This window comes from Carcharhinus amblyrhynchos, chromosome 8 (genome assembly GCF_965287045.1).
Source record: "Carcharhinus amblyrhynchos chromosome 8, sCarAmb.v2.hapA, whole genome shotgun sequence".
NCBI lineage: Eukaryota > Metazoa > Chordata > Chondrichthyes > Carcharhiniformes > Carcharhinidae > Carcharhinus > Carcharhinus amblyrhynchos.
In genome coordinates, this window is record NC_137331.1 from 24935334 (window position 1) to 24950193 (window position 14860).

Here is a 14860-nt window from a genome sequence, read left to right on the forward strand (position 1 = left end):
TTGCCAGTATCTCTGATTCCAGGGTCTAAGCCATTAAAGGTCAGTTGATGGTAAACAAAGGGCCATTCAAGTGGAGTTTGGTCTCCCCCCACTTGTCAGGTCGCGGCTGTTGGGATGGAGAGATGGAAGTATTGCTGCAATGGCCAACCCCATTGTAGGTTGTGCAGCAGAAGATTCAGAATAGATGAGATGGTTGTTAATAATTTTTAAATGATATGGAGATGCCAGTGTTTGACTAGGGTGGGCACAGTAAGGAGACTAATGATTTTACTAATTACTAATGATTTTAAAGCTCAACATTTGCATAACTCGATCAATAATTGAAAAATGGCCATTTATCCGTCACTGTCTTTGATCCACAGTGTGACCCACAGTAAAGCTTAATGATTCTGCATTGTGTAATGTTATCCTGTTATTGGCTTCTGTGGCGAGATGTGCCTGTGTGCATTATAATGTAAAAGGTATTCAGCAGATCAAGGGTTAATGTGGGACAGAAGAGTGGCACCACACATGGTATGATGTTGGCAGTCACATGGTAAGAGAACAGTTTTGAAGCAACACTTTGTAAGCAGCTAGCCCAAAAGGCAGAGCACCGCTCTGCATGACCATACCTTGGCACTGTAAATAGTCAAAGCTGAACAATAAAATGCTCATATTTAAGCACATAAGCCTTAGCACGATCTCATCCATGAGACACCACAACTGCAGCACAAAGAACCCATTTGTGACAGCTTTCACTTAGAACATAGAACATTGAACACTACAGCACAAACAGGCCCTTCGGCCCACGAGTTGCGCCGATCACATCAACACCTACCAATCCATAGACCTATCTATAACCCCCAATCCCATTAAATATTTGATCATATGAATAAAATATTCATATTTCATAAATAAAATATTTCTAAAATATTTGATCATATGAATGCTTGTCCATATGTGATGCAGGTATTACATGTTCAAAGCCACTTCTGGTTGAAAAGTTGATCCAGTTTCTGCCAATTTTGCAGGGTATAGATGTCATGATTACAACTTACTGGCAAGTGCGAGGTGGTCCATTTTGGTAGGAATAATGGTAGGAAGGACTATTACTTATATGGCGAAAAACTGCAGCAGGCGACGGTGCAGAGGGACCTCGGGGTCCTTGTGCATGAGTCGTAAAAACCCAGCCTGCAGGTGCAGCAGGTGGTCAGGAAGGCAAATGGGATGCTGGCCTTCATAGCGAGGGGGATTGAATATAAAAGTAGGGAGGTCTTGCTGCGGCTGTATAGGGCACTGGTGAGGCCGCAGCTGGAGTACTGTGTGCAGTTTTGGTAGCCGCACTTACGCAAGGATATTTTGGCCTTGGAGGGGGTGCAGAGGAGGTTTACTAGGCTGATACTGGAGTTGAGGGGGTTGAGCTATGAGGAGAGGCTGAATAAACTAGGCTTGTACTTGTTAGAGTTTAGAAGAATGAGGGGAGATCTCATTGAGACGTATAAGATGATGAATGGGATGGATAGGATAGAGGTGGAGAGACTCTTCCCGCTCAAAAAAGACAGTAGGACTAGGGGGCACAGCCTCAAGATAAAGGGGAGGCGGTTTAGAACGGAGTTGAGGAGGAACTTCTTCACTCAAAGGGTGGTGAATCTCTGGAATTCTCTGCCCGTTGAAGTGGTGGAGGCTGCCTCGCTAAATATTTTTAAGACGCGGGTTGATGGGTTTTTGATAAGCGAGGGGATTAAGGGTTATGGGGAGAGGGCCGGAAGGTGGAACTGAGCCACGACAGATCAGCCATGGTCTTATTGAATGGCGGGGCAGGCTCGAAGGGCTAGATGGCCTACTCCTGCTCCTATTTCTTATGTTCTTATGTTCTTATGTACTCGAAGGCTGGATGGGCGAATAAAACACATGCAAGATTGAGTTCTCTAGCCCCACTGAAGATAGCGCTACAGAGGCTGAACATCCTCTGGAGGTACTCACTTTGGGGTGAGCGCAAACTGTGCAGTGTACCATGTAAAGCAGAGCACTCATTTGGGTGTCCCTTATGTGTACAAGGGAAGTTGAAGTAGCACTATCATGCAGTCGCAAAATCTTTTCAAAATATGAACCATGCAGGTCCATCCAACTAATTCTCTTATAACTCACCAAGATGAAACTCAGCTGCAAAGAGGCATAGCAGTAATGCTATTTAGAGATTGATATCCAACTTGGCAGCTAAGTTTAAGTTTTATTTGTTAGTCACAAGTAAGGCTTACATTAACACTGCAATGAAGTTACTGTGAAATTCCTCCAGTTACCACAGTCCGGCGCCAGTTTGGGTCAATGCATCCAACCAGCACATCTTTCAGAATGTGGGAGGAAACTGGAGCACCTGGAGGAAACCCATGCCGACACAGAGAGAATGTGCAAACTCCACACGGACGGTGACCCAAGTCAGGAACCAAACCAGGGTCCCTGGCAGTAAGGTTGTGTTAAATAACATCTACTATAGCAGGGTCTGGCCCTTTTCACAAAGATTGTGGCAAGTTCTTGGATTTGGTGGGGAGTTTGGCAGGGTCGGCTGAGATTTGGTGACCTGTCCACACAAAAGGCTGCAACCAATGTTGCAGCAGGGATGGAGAGCAGCTGGCGCAGTGCCTCTGGTTCAGAAATACAAACGGAAATGGAGCAGATATTCCTAGAGACATCGACAGATGTGGGGACCAACAGTGTGGCCAACGGCTTAACCCATCTGGGTGGATGGGGCAAAGTCCCAAACCCCGAACACCAGCATGAACCTAGGCAATGAGTATAGGCAATGTGTGATATTATAATCCAGCTGAACTGATTTCACACATGACATTTATACATCATAAATTCCCTACAGTTCAGAAGGAGGATGTTCGGCCCACCAAGCCTGCATCAACAACAATCCCACCCAGGCCCTATCCCCAGAACCCCACGTATTTACCCTGCTAGTCCTCCTGACACCAAGGGGCAATTTAGCATGGCCAATGAACCTAACCTACATATTTTTGGACTATGGAGGAAACCAGGACACCCAGAGGAAACCCACGAATACACAAGGAGAACGTGCAAATTCCGCACAGACAGTCACCCAAGGCTGGAATTGAACCTGGGTCCCTGGCACTGTGAGGCAGCAGTGCTAACCACTGTGCCACCGTGCCATCCAATGGAATTTTCACCTCATCCCTTAATCCTTAACAGTTTTGACAAAACCTGCTGTTCTTTTTTTCAATTTACTCAGGCATTACCGTGCTTAGGTGCATGCTAAAATTGTAATCATGTGACAGCCCTTTAAATTATGCCGCTGCTGAATCCTCACTCCTCCCCAAGCCCAGACCCAGGGCTCTCCACTTGCCGATCACACACATGTACACTCAGGGGCACTTGAATGATGATTCCCCGAGTGCACGCACATCCCTATGAGGTGTGGACAGCAGCCCACCCTGCATACCGCTCTCCAGCCAGCCCTGGCCTGGGTGCTCTCCCTCCTGATTCAGCATTGTGCAATTTTGATGCTCATGCTCCTTCCTCAAGACCATGCTTCCTGTAGATTCCCCTTCCAACTTTCCCCCCACTCACTTCACAGCATCCCCCACCCTCCCCCCGAGCCTCTTACTGAGCAACAGAGACTTAATGGGCACCATTCAGATATATTTTAGCTTTACCAGAACATGCAAGGGCTTAGCTTTTACCCGTCTCAGTGTGACTTAAACAAACAACCATGTTTATGAGCATACCATAACTTCACTGCAGTGTTAATGTCAGCCAACTTGTGACACGAGTAAATAAACTTTAAAACTACAAAATATAATATAACTACATAATGCACCAATCAGCAACATCACACCTCTATTTTCCATCATTGAGTGAATTGTGCACTTGTACCAGATGCTAGACAGTTAGCTTCTAAAGCATTGAGACTTGGTAGCAACTAATCCAAGAGGTTAAAACCTGAGCTCATAGTTTTGGCTCTGATTAACTGTCTTTTTTCAGCGAGAATGTATCAGGTCTCTATTTAGCTGAACTTGTTTTAAAGTTTATTTATTAGTGTACAAATAGACTCACATTAACACTGCAATGAAGTTACTGTGAAAATCTCCAAGTCACCACATTCTGGCATGTCTTCTGGTACACAGACAGAATTTAGCATGGCCAATGCACCTAATCAGCACGATTTTTGGACTGTGGGAGGAAACTGGAGCACCTGGAAGAAACTCACGCAAAGATGGGCAGAACGTGCAGAGTCTGCATAGACTGTGACCCAAGCTGGGAATCAAACCCAAGTTCTTGGTGCTGTGAGGCAGCAGTGCTAACCACACTGCCATCGTGCCACCCGCATTATTTTTGATACTTTGCATAAATATCCATTGTTAACCTTTATATCTATGTTGATGGCTTTGCAATTCTCATTAATTGCTCTCTCCATGTAGAGTATCTATCCTTGTACTGTCATTTGCATCTTTGTATCATATCCCTATGCGCTCTGCTAGCACATTTCCTATTACTTTTCATTATATTGTATGATCAAATCAGGCTTGTTCAAGTTCATTTCTTGCCTTTTCATTTTTTTCTATAGCAGCTGACAGATTTTGACTCCCTGTCACATCTGCTGGAGCATAAAATTGTCCTAATGCTCTGTTACTTCCTCGCACACCCGGTTTCCCCTTCTGACTATTGGTGATGCATTCCTACCACCCAGCGAACACATTTCATTAACCCACCATACTTGCATATTGCCTCTTTTCACGCATTCTGCCATAATCCAAAACAGATTTTACACAATATTAATCGAGCCTCTCGTTTGGTACTTAACAACTGTTGCATTATGGCAGGAGCGTACTGAATGGTTTATTAGTTGTGCATGGATTGCGGTGACATCAATCTTGCTGAATTTGTGCTATTCCACATCGCAAATTGCTACAAGCGTGTTGCAAGCAACAAAAGTCACAAATTCTCAATACGCGAGTTTAGCATCAAGGTCACTGAAAGAATATTCCTTCTCTGGCATCGATCTCCAAGCTGACATAACAAGATGTGTATATATAGAGCCTCTGTACCTGCCATGTGCAATGGACCAGACTCAACCCATATATTCACCATAACTTCACAAATCATCCAAAATCCACATTCCGCCAAGCACCCTGCACACATTATAACTGACACTGACTGCACGCTGCATAAAAACCAAAACGTAATCAGCAGATCTTCATTCGATCTGTGGTAAACAACAGAACATACAAATACTGGCACACCACAAAGTAGCTTGATCTGGGCTCCCCGCACTTCACTGTCTACCCCAATCATGTACAGGTAATACCGATTTCTAAGCTCAACTTCGAGTGAAGGATTCTTAAGCAGTCTACAGTTCCTTTGATAAAGTTAATTGAATGTTATTTCTGAGGACTGGAATATCAGACACTTTTTTAGCAGGTGTCTTGGAATCCATTGACACCAGCGGCAGAGAATTGATGTATCGAAAGCAAAGTACATTTCAGCCTCTTCAGTTCTTACATCAGTATAGCTAAGAATACTTCTATAAGCTGCACCTTTAGACACACAAGTGCCTGCTAGATTTTTTTGTTAAAGTGAATATGGCAATGGAGAAAGTTCTATCATGACAGTGACTGTGAAAGTGGTCGTAATCTGGAGTTTCATTTGAATCGATAGTCTATACATTTTTAATGCTAAAAACCTTTTCTCTCTCCCGAGATGAAATGAAAACCATTTTGAGATTATCACATAAAAAGAAGCTTCTGCCTGCAAATCTTCAAGACCACAGCTAATGGTTGCAGCAGCTATTCAGAAGAAATGAATTTCTTCACTTTTCTTACCATTTCCTCTTAGGGCACTTCTTATTTCCTTGACTCTGCAGTTTTATCCATGAGTAAACTGCATTACAATAGACTGTTTACTGCTCTTTTAATCTAATTTACCAAAAGGATAGGGAAAACATAAACACAAAGATGTGCATTCATATATATTAATGCAATATAATTCAAGATCTGTGTGGAAGTCACATTACGTGCCTGAATGTGGTCAGAAGTGTCAGTCTATGTTCATGAATTATGCTGCAAGGTGTTTTTTTTCCTAGTTTGGGCAGCTTTATGTTAAAGGAATCACAATGGGATATTTTCAGTCAGCCTAAATTCTTGCTGCAGTCTGCGATGTGAATCCAATGATGGAATAAGGACAAGAGTTCATGCTGCAGATGATAGAATTGCTCCAGTGTTAACTTTTGTAATGCGATTTTCTGACTTAGATTTGAAACTAAACATTTGCTCTTCATAACTAATTTGCAGCGTTGAAAAGCGTGTTGTGAAAATGCATGAAAAGCAGGTGAAGTAACTCATACTTACTATAATAGGTTGGGAAATCTATTGAATTGTATTGACAAATACGGATGAAACAATCATTTGTCTTACAAATTTACTGCATGCAGTAGCTTTGAGTATATATGATACTCCTGTTATAAGATCATCAGAACGTAGAAAATAGGAGCAGGAGGAGGCTGTTCAGCCCTTCAAGCTTGCTCCTCCATTCATTATGATCAAGACTGATCTTCCAACACAATAGGCTGGTCCCAACTTCCCCTATATCCTTTGATCCCCTTACCCTCAAGTGCTATTTCTTACTCCTTCTTCAATGCGTATAAAGTTTTGACCTCAACTACTTTCTGTGGTAATGAATTCCAAAGGCTGACTGCACTCTGGATGAAGAGATTTCATAGAATTATTGAATCATAGAATCCCTACAGTACAGAAGGAGGCCATTCAGCCCATCGAGCCTACACCAACCACAATCACACCCAGGCCCATTCCCCTAACCCCACATATTTACCCTGCTAGTCCCCCTGACGTTAAGGGGCAATTTGGCATGGCCAAGCAACCTAACTTGCATATGTTATGGCAGGTGAGAACCTGGAGGCTATCATTATCATGAAAGAGGTAGTGTTGGGCAAGTTAACGGGGCTAAAGGTAGACAAGTCTCCTGGTCTTGATAGAATGCATCCCAGAGTACTAAAAGAAATGGCGGGAGAAATAGCAAATGTACTAGTGGTAAGTTACCAATATTCGTTGGATTTTGGGGTGGTTTCCACAGATTGGAAAACAGCCAATGTGATGTCACTGTTTATAAAAGGAGGTAGACGAAAGACAGGTAAATAAAGGTTGGTTAACTTAACTTCTGTAGTAGGGAAAATGCTTAAATCCATCATCAAGGAAGAAATAGTGAGACATCTGGATATAAATTGTCCCGTTGGTAAGACACAACATGGGTTCATGAAGGGAAGGTCATGTTTGGCTAATTTGGTGAAATCCTTTGAGAATATTACATGCACAGTGAACAATGGGGAACCTGTGGATGTGGTGTATCTGGATTTCCAGATGGCATTTGACAAGGTGCCGCACCAAAGACTGCTACATAAGATAAAGGTGCACAGTGTTACAGATAATGTATTCGCATGGATAGAGAATTGGTTAACTAACAGAAAGCAAAGAGTGGGGGTAAATGGGTGTTTTACTGGTTGGCAGTCAGTGACTAGTGGTGTGCCTCAGGGATCAATGTTGGGACCGCAATTGTTTACGGTTTACATACATTATTTGGAGTTTGGGACCAAGTGTAGCATGTTAAAATTCACAGGTGACACTAAGATGGGTGGCAGAGCAAAGTGTGCAGAGGATGCTGAAAGTCTGCAAAGGGATATAGATAGTCTAAGTGAGTGGGCGAGGCTCTGGCATGCGGGGTACAATGTTGGTAAATGTGAGATCATCCATTTTGGTAGAATAACAGCAAAATGGACTATTATTTAAACGGTAAAAAATTGCAGCATGCTGCTGTGCAGAGGGACCTGGGTGTCCTTGTGCAGAAATCTCAAGGAGTTGGTTTGCAGGTACAGCAGGTAATTAAGAAGGCAAATGGAATCTTGTCCTTCATTGCTAGAGGGATGGAGTTTAAAAACAACAAGATTATGCTGCAGCTGTATAAGGTGTTGGTGAGATCACACCTCGAATACTGAATACAGTTTTGGTTTCCTTACTTGAGAAAGGATATTCTGGCACTGGATGGGGTACAGAAGAGATTCACTAGGTTGATTCTGGAGTTGAGAGGGTTGGCTTATGAGGAGACACTGAGTAGACTGGGGCTATACTCATTGGAATTCAAAAGAATGAGGGGAGATCTTATAGAAACATATAAGATTATGAAGGGAATAGATAAGATAGAAGCAGGGAAGTTGTTTCCACTGGCGGGTGAAACTAGAACTAGGGGGCATAGCCTCAAAATAAGGAGAAGCAGATTTACGACTGAGTTGAGGAGGAACTTCTTCACACAAAGGGTTGTGAATCTGTGGAATTCCCTGCCCAGTGAAGCAGTTGAGGCTGCCTCATTGAATGTTCTTGAGGCAGGGATAGATAAATTTTTGAACAGTAAAAGAATTAAGGGTTATGGTGAGCGGGCAGATAAGTGGAGCTGAGTCCACGAAAAGATCAGCCATGATCTTATTGAATGGTGGAGCAGGCTCGAGGGGCCAGATAACCCTACTCCTGCTCCTATTTCTTATGTTCTTATGTTTGGGAAGAAACCGGAGCACCTGGAGGAAACACGCAGACACGGGGAGAATGTGCAAACTCCACACAGACAGCCACTCGAGGCTGGAATTGAACCTGGATCCCTGGTGCTGTGAGGCAGCAGTGCTAACCACTGTGCCACCATGCTGCCTATGATTTGTCCTCATCTTTGTCTTAAATAGTGTACTCTGTATACTTAGGCTGTGACTCCTGTTCTAGACACCCCCACCATCAGGACCATGCTTCTTGCATCTATGCTGTCAACTAATCCTGTTGGAATGTAATAGATTTCTATGTGATTCCCTCCTCATTCTTTCCAGCTCCAGCAAATTCAACCCATACCGACTCAAACTCTCCTCATACGTCAGTTCTGCAATCTCAAGAATGAATCTGGTAAACCTTCTCAGCACTCCTTCCAGACCTGGAACATCCTCCCTCAGATAAGGAGACCAAAGCTGCACATATTTTACAGTTGTGGTCTCACCAAAATAATTGCATCAAGCCATCCTTGCTCTTATACTCAAATCCTCTTGCTGTAAAGGACAACACACCATTTGCCTTTTTTTACAGCCTGCTTCACCTCTCTGCTTATCTTCAGTGACTGGTGCACAAGGACACCCAGTCTCGTTGCATGTTCCCCTCTCCTAACTTATGGCCATCCAGATCGTAATCTGCCTTCCTCTTTTTGCTACCAAATGTCACATGTATTAGTATACAGTGAAAAGTATTGTTTCTTGAAATTATATAGACATGCATACTATTCATGGAGAAGGAAAGGATGCAGAATGTGGTTACAATCATAGCTAGGATGTAAAGAAAGATCAACATAATATAAGGTACGTCCATTCAAAAGTCTGATGGCAGCAGAGAAGAAGCTGTTCTTGAGTCGGTTTTTATATGGCCTCAGACTTTCGTATCTTTTTCCCAATGGCAGAAAGTGGAGGAGAGAATGTCCAGTGTGCTTGGGGTCCTTGATGATGCTGGCTGCTTTTCCGAGGCAGCAGATCATGTTGACAAAATTAATGGGTGGGACGCTGGTTGGCGTGATGGACTGGGCTTCGTTCCTCACCCTCTGTAGCTTCTTGCGACCTTGGAGGAGCAGGAGCCATACCTAGCTGTGATACAATCAGAAAGAATTCTTTCTATGGTCCATCTGTAAAAGTTGGTGAGAATCGTAGCAGACAGGTCTAATTTTCTTAGCCTCCTGTGAAAGTAGAGGCGTTGGTGGGCTTTCTTAACTACAGTATCAGCATGGAGGAACCAGGACAGGTTGTAGGTGATCTGGACACCTAGCAACTTGAAGCTCTTGACCATTTCCACTTCATTCCTTTTGATGTAGACAGAGGCATGTCCTCTACTATGCTTTATGAAGTTAATGACCATCTGCTTCATTTTACTGACATTGAGGGAGAGATTACTGTCATCGCACCTGATCACCAGATTCTCTGGGTGGGATTTTACTGCCTTGCTTGTCCCAAAACTATAAAATTCTGCCCTAGGTCAGCGGACATTTCCATGGCCTGTCCCTTGTCAGCTCCGATTCCTGCTGTGGGCAGGATGGTAAAATTCTGGCCTTTCCTTCCTGTGCTCTATCTCATCATTGTTTGACCTCTGACCCAATATAGCGGTGTCATCAGCAAACTTGAAAATCGAGTTGGAGGGCAATTTGACCCCACAGTCGTAGGTGTAAAAGGAGTATAGCCAGGGGTTGAGCACATAGCCTTCCATACGGCACTAAACTTGTGGTAGCTCAAAGTATAATAAAACACAAGAAGGGAATGTTGATTGGGTTCATTGCAGAGCTGAAACTCCACAAGAAATCAACTACAGAAGCTCTACTGAATTTTTATGTTTAATGTCCCTATTGAACACTCTTATACACAGTACTGCATTTCAAGAATATCAAATAAATTAGAAAGGAAAAAAAGAGATATTGTACTTACTAAAAATGTACAATCTCCAGGATGTACTGTTTCCAATAGGGCATTTTCAGCTAATTAAAACACTCGATCACAACTGGGGTCCACTGTTCAATAAAGCTGCAGCACACTGCAGCAAGGCCACATTTCTAGTGATGAGAATGAACAGATGCAAGAATAATGTGGCTTGATGCTGACAACAGTGAAGATCGAGTGAGATCAATGGTATTTTTAGACTTTTAAAGAAGAGTAATATTCCTTCATGCTATTGGATCAGATAAATGAGTGCAGCGGGACTGGGAAGATAAAAGCGGATTATCTCCACAATGGTATTTTGCTTTGTTTTGTGCCTTTGTACAAATTCCAGAGAGCATGCTTCAGCCAGAACCAGGTCAATGCCACAGCAGCACTCTTAAAGAAGCTCATCAGCTTCCCGAAGTTCGGCACAAGTTATACTTTGCACTGTAAACCAGTTTACGTTTGGTGGCTCAACTGAGTTCAAATTAAGACACATTCAAATCCATGAATTCAATATCAGAACCAAACTTTTTTCCAACACTGCCATGGCTTGTGTAAACACTATTGTCAACTAATTACATGATTGCTAGGGAGGCAATGACCTCGTGGTGTCGTCGCTCGACTATTAATCCAGAATCCCAGCTAATGTTCTGGGGACCTGGGTTCGAATCCCACCACAGCAACAGTGGAATTTGAATTCAATAAAAAAATCTGGAATTAAGAGTCTACTTATGACCATGAAACCATTGTCGATTGTCAGAAAAACTCATAAGAACATAAGAAATAAGAGCAGGAGTAGGCCATCTGGCCCTTCGAGCCTGCCCCGCCATTCAATAAGATCATGGCTGATCTGAAGTGGATCAGTTCCACTTTCCTGCTTTCTCCCTATAACCCTTAATTCCCTTGTCTATCAGAAATCTTATCTGGTTCACATCTGGAGAAATCTCATCTGGTTCACTAATGTCCTGACCTAGTCTGGCCTACATGTGACTCCAGAGCCACAGCAATGTCATTGACTCAGGAGGGAGCTGCCCTTGGAGTCCTTAACATTGACTTTGGACCCCATAAAGTCTCATGACTTCAGTTTCAACACATAAACGTGGGCAAGGAAACCTGGTTACCACATAGCATCTCCTTCTGCTGATGAATCAGTATTCTTCCATGTTGAACAACATTTGGAGGAAGCGCAGAGGGCGTCAAGGACTCAAAATGTACTCTGGATGGGGGATTTCAATTTCCACTACCAAGAATGGCTCAGCAACAGCACTACTGTTCGAGCTGATTGGAGTCTAAAGGATATAACTGCTAGACTGAACCTGCAGCAAGTGTTGTGGGATCCAACAAGAGGAAATAGCATACTTGACCTCATCCTTACCAATCTGCCGGTTGCAGATGCATCTGTCCATGACAGTATTGTAAGAGTGACCACTGCACAGTCCTTGTAGAGAAGAAGTCCCACCTTCATATCGAGAATAACTTCCATCGTCTTGTGTGACCCTATCACCATGCTAAATAGGACAAACGTCGAACTGATCGAGCAACTGGCCATCCACGAGGCACTGTGGGGCATCAACAGCAGTGGAATTGTACTCCAGCACAATCTGCAACCTCAGCGCCCAACAAATCCCCCACTCAATCCATAACCATCAAGTCAGTATATCAACCCTGGTTCAATAGAGAGTGCAGGAGGACAAGCCAGGAGCAGCACAAGGTATACCTAAAAATAAGGTTTCAATCTTTGAAGCTATCAAACAGGACTACTTGCAGGCCAATCAGCATAAATGACAAGTTATACACAGACCTAAGCGATCCCACAACCGATGCATCAGATCTCAGCTCTGCATATCCAGTCATGAATGGTGGTGGGCGATTAAACAACTCACTGGAGGAGGAGGTTCCACAAATACCCCCGTCCTCAATGATGGAGACGCCCAGCACATCAGTGCAAAAGGTAAGGCTGAAGTATTTGCAACAATCTTCAGCCAGAAGTGCTGAGTGGATGATCCATCTCAGCCTCCTCCAGTGATACCCAGCATCTCAGATATCAGTCTCCAGCCAATTTGATTCACTCCACGTGATATCAAGAAATGGTTGGAGGCACTGGATACTGCAAAGGCAATGGGCCCTGATAACATTCCAGCAATAATACTGAAGACTTGTGCTCCAGAACTTGCCACTGTCCTAGCCAAGCTCTTCCAGTACAGTCACAACACTGGCATCTACCCAAAAATGTGGAAAATTGCCCAGGTATGTCCGATACACTAAAAGCAGGACAAATCCAATTGGGCCAATTACCACCCAATCAGTTTATTCTCGATCGTCAGTAAGGTGATGGAAGGGGTCATCAACAGTGCTAACACCTGCTCAGCAATAACTTGCTCAGTGACGCCCAGTTTGGGTTTCGCCAGGGTCACTCAGCGCCTGATTTCATTACAACCTAGGTTCAAACTTGGACAAAAGAGTTCAATTCCAGAGGTGAGGCGAGAGTGACAGCCCTTGACATCAAGGCTCTGTTCAACCGAGTGTGGCATCAAGGAGCCTTACTGAAACTGGAATCAATGGGTATCAGGGGGCAAACTCTCTGCTGGTTGGAGTCACGTCTGGTACATATGAAGATGGTCAGTCATCTCAGCTCCAGGGCATCTCTTCAGGAGTCCCTCAGGGTAGTGTCCTAGGCCCTACAATCTTCAGCTGCTTCAATAATGACCTTCCTTCCATCATAAGGTCAGAAATGGGGATTTTCACCAATGATTGCACAATGTTCAGCACCATTCCTGACTCCCCAGATACTGAAGCAGTCCATGTTCAAATGCAACAAGATCTGGAGAATATCCAGGCTTGAGCTGACAAATGTCAAGTAACATCTGTGCCGCACAAATGCCAGGCAATGATCATCACCAATAAGAGACACTCTAACCACCATCCCTTGACATTCAATGGTGTTACCATCACCTCACTGTCAACATCCTTGGGGTTACCATTGACCAGAAACTCAACTGGATTCACCATATAAACACAATAGCTAGAAAAGCATGTAAGAGGCTAGGAATATTGTGGTGAATAACTTACCTCCTGACTGCCCAAAGCTATCCACCATCTACAGGGTACAAGTCAGGAGTGCAATGGAATACTTCCCACTTGCCTGGATGGTGCAGTTCCAACAACATTCAAGAACTTGACACTATCTAGGACAAAGCAGCTTGATTGGCACCACATCTACAAATGTTCAATCCCTCCACCACCTCCACATACTATCTACAAGATGCACTGTAACAATTCACCAAAGATCCTTGGACAGCACTATCCAAAGAGCTACCGTGGGCAGCACGGTAGCACAGTGGTTAGCACTGCTGCTTCACAGCTCCAGGGTCCTGGGTTCGATTCCCAGCTCGGGTCACTGTCTGTGGAGTTTGTATATTCTCCTTGTGTCTGTGCGGGTTTCCTCCGGGTACTCTGGTTTCCTCCCACAGTCCAAAGATGTGCGGGTTAAGTTGATTGGCCATGCTAAGAAATTGTCCCTTAGTGTCCAGGGATGCGTAGATTAGAGGGATTAGTGGGTATAATATGTAGGGATGTGGGGGTAGGGCCTGGGTGGGATTGTGTTCAGTGCAGACTCGATGGGCCAAAGGGTCTCTTTCTGCACAGTAGGGTTCTACGATTCTATGATTCAAACACATAACCACGTCCATCTAGAAGGCCAAGGGCGGAAGCTAAACGGGAAGACCACCACCTGCAAGTTCCCCTCCAAGCCACTCACCATCCTGACTTGGAAGTTTATAACGCTGTTCCTTCAGTCACTGGGTCAAAATCCTGGAATTCCCTCCCTAACTGCATTGTGGATCAACCCACAGAACATGGATTGCAGCAATTCAAGAAGGCAGCTCACTACCACCTTCTCAAGGGCAACTAGGATGGGCGATAAATTCTGGCCAGCCAGTGACACCCACGAGTCCCATGAATGTCTAAAAAAAATTGTGAAACACAAATGGGGGAGTTCATGAGTTCATTGATATTAAACCGTCACCTGTCTTCACAGCTTCTATATTGTCTCTTGGAGACATAGGTAAGCAAGACGCAAGTCCACTGTTTGCCCTGGGCAGAGTTGGAGGAGTGTGAGTGTTGGTGCAGGCTGGTTAGAAGACCCACTTTGCTTCTCAGGAGACATCAGACCAACTCTCCACATGGTTTGAATGCCTCTTCGACTTTACCCTCTTCAACTGCCTCACCCAGTCCATGACCCCTCAATCCCCCATGCCAGCTACTTACCCTATCATAGCCTAATGATATCATAGCCTGTGCTCAGTTCTGGTCACCTCATTACAGGAGGGATGTGGAAGCTATTGAAAGGGTGCAGAGGAGATTTACAAGGGT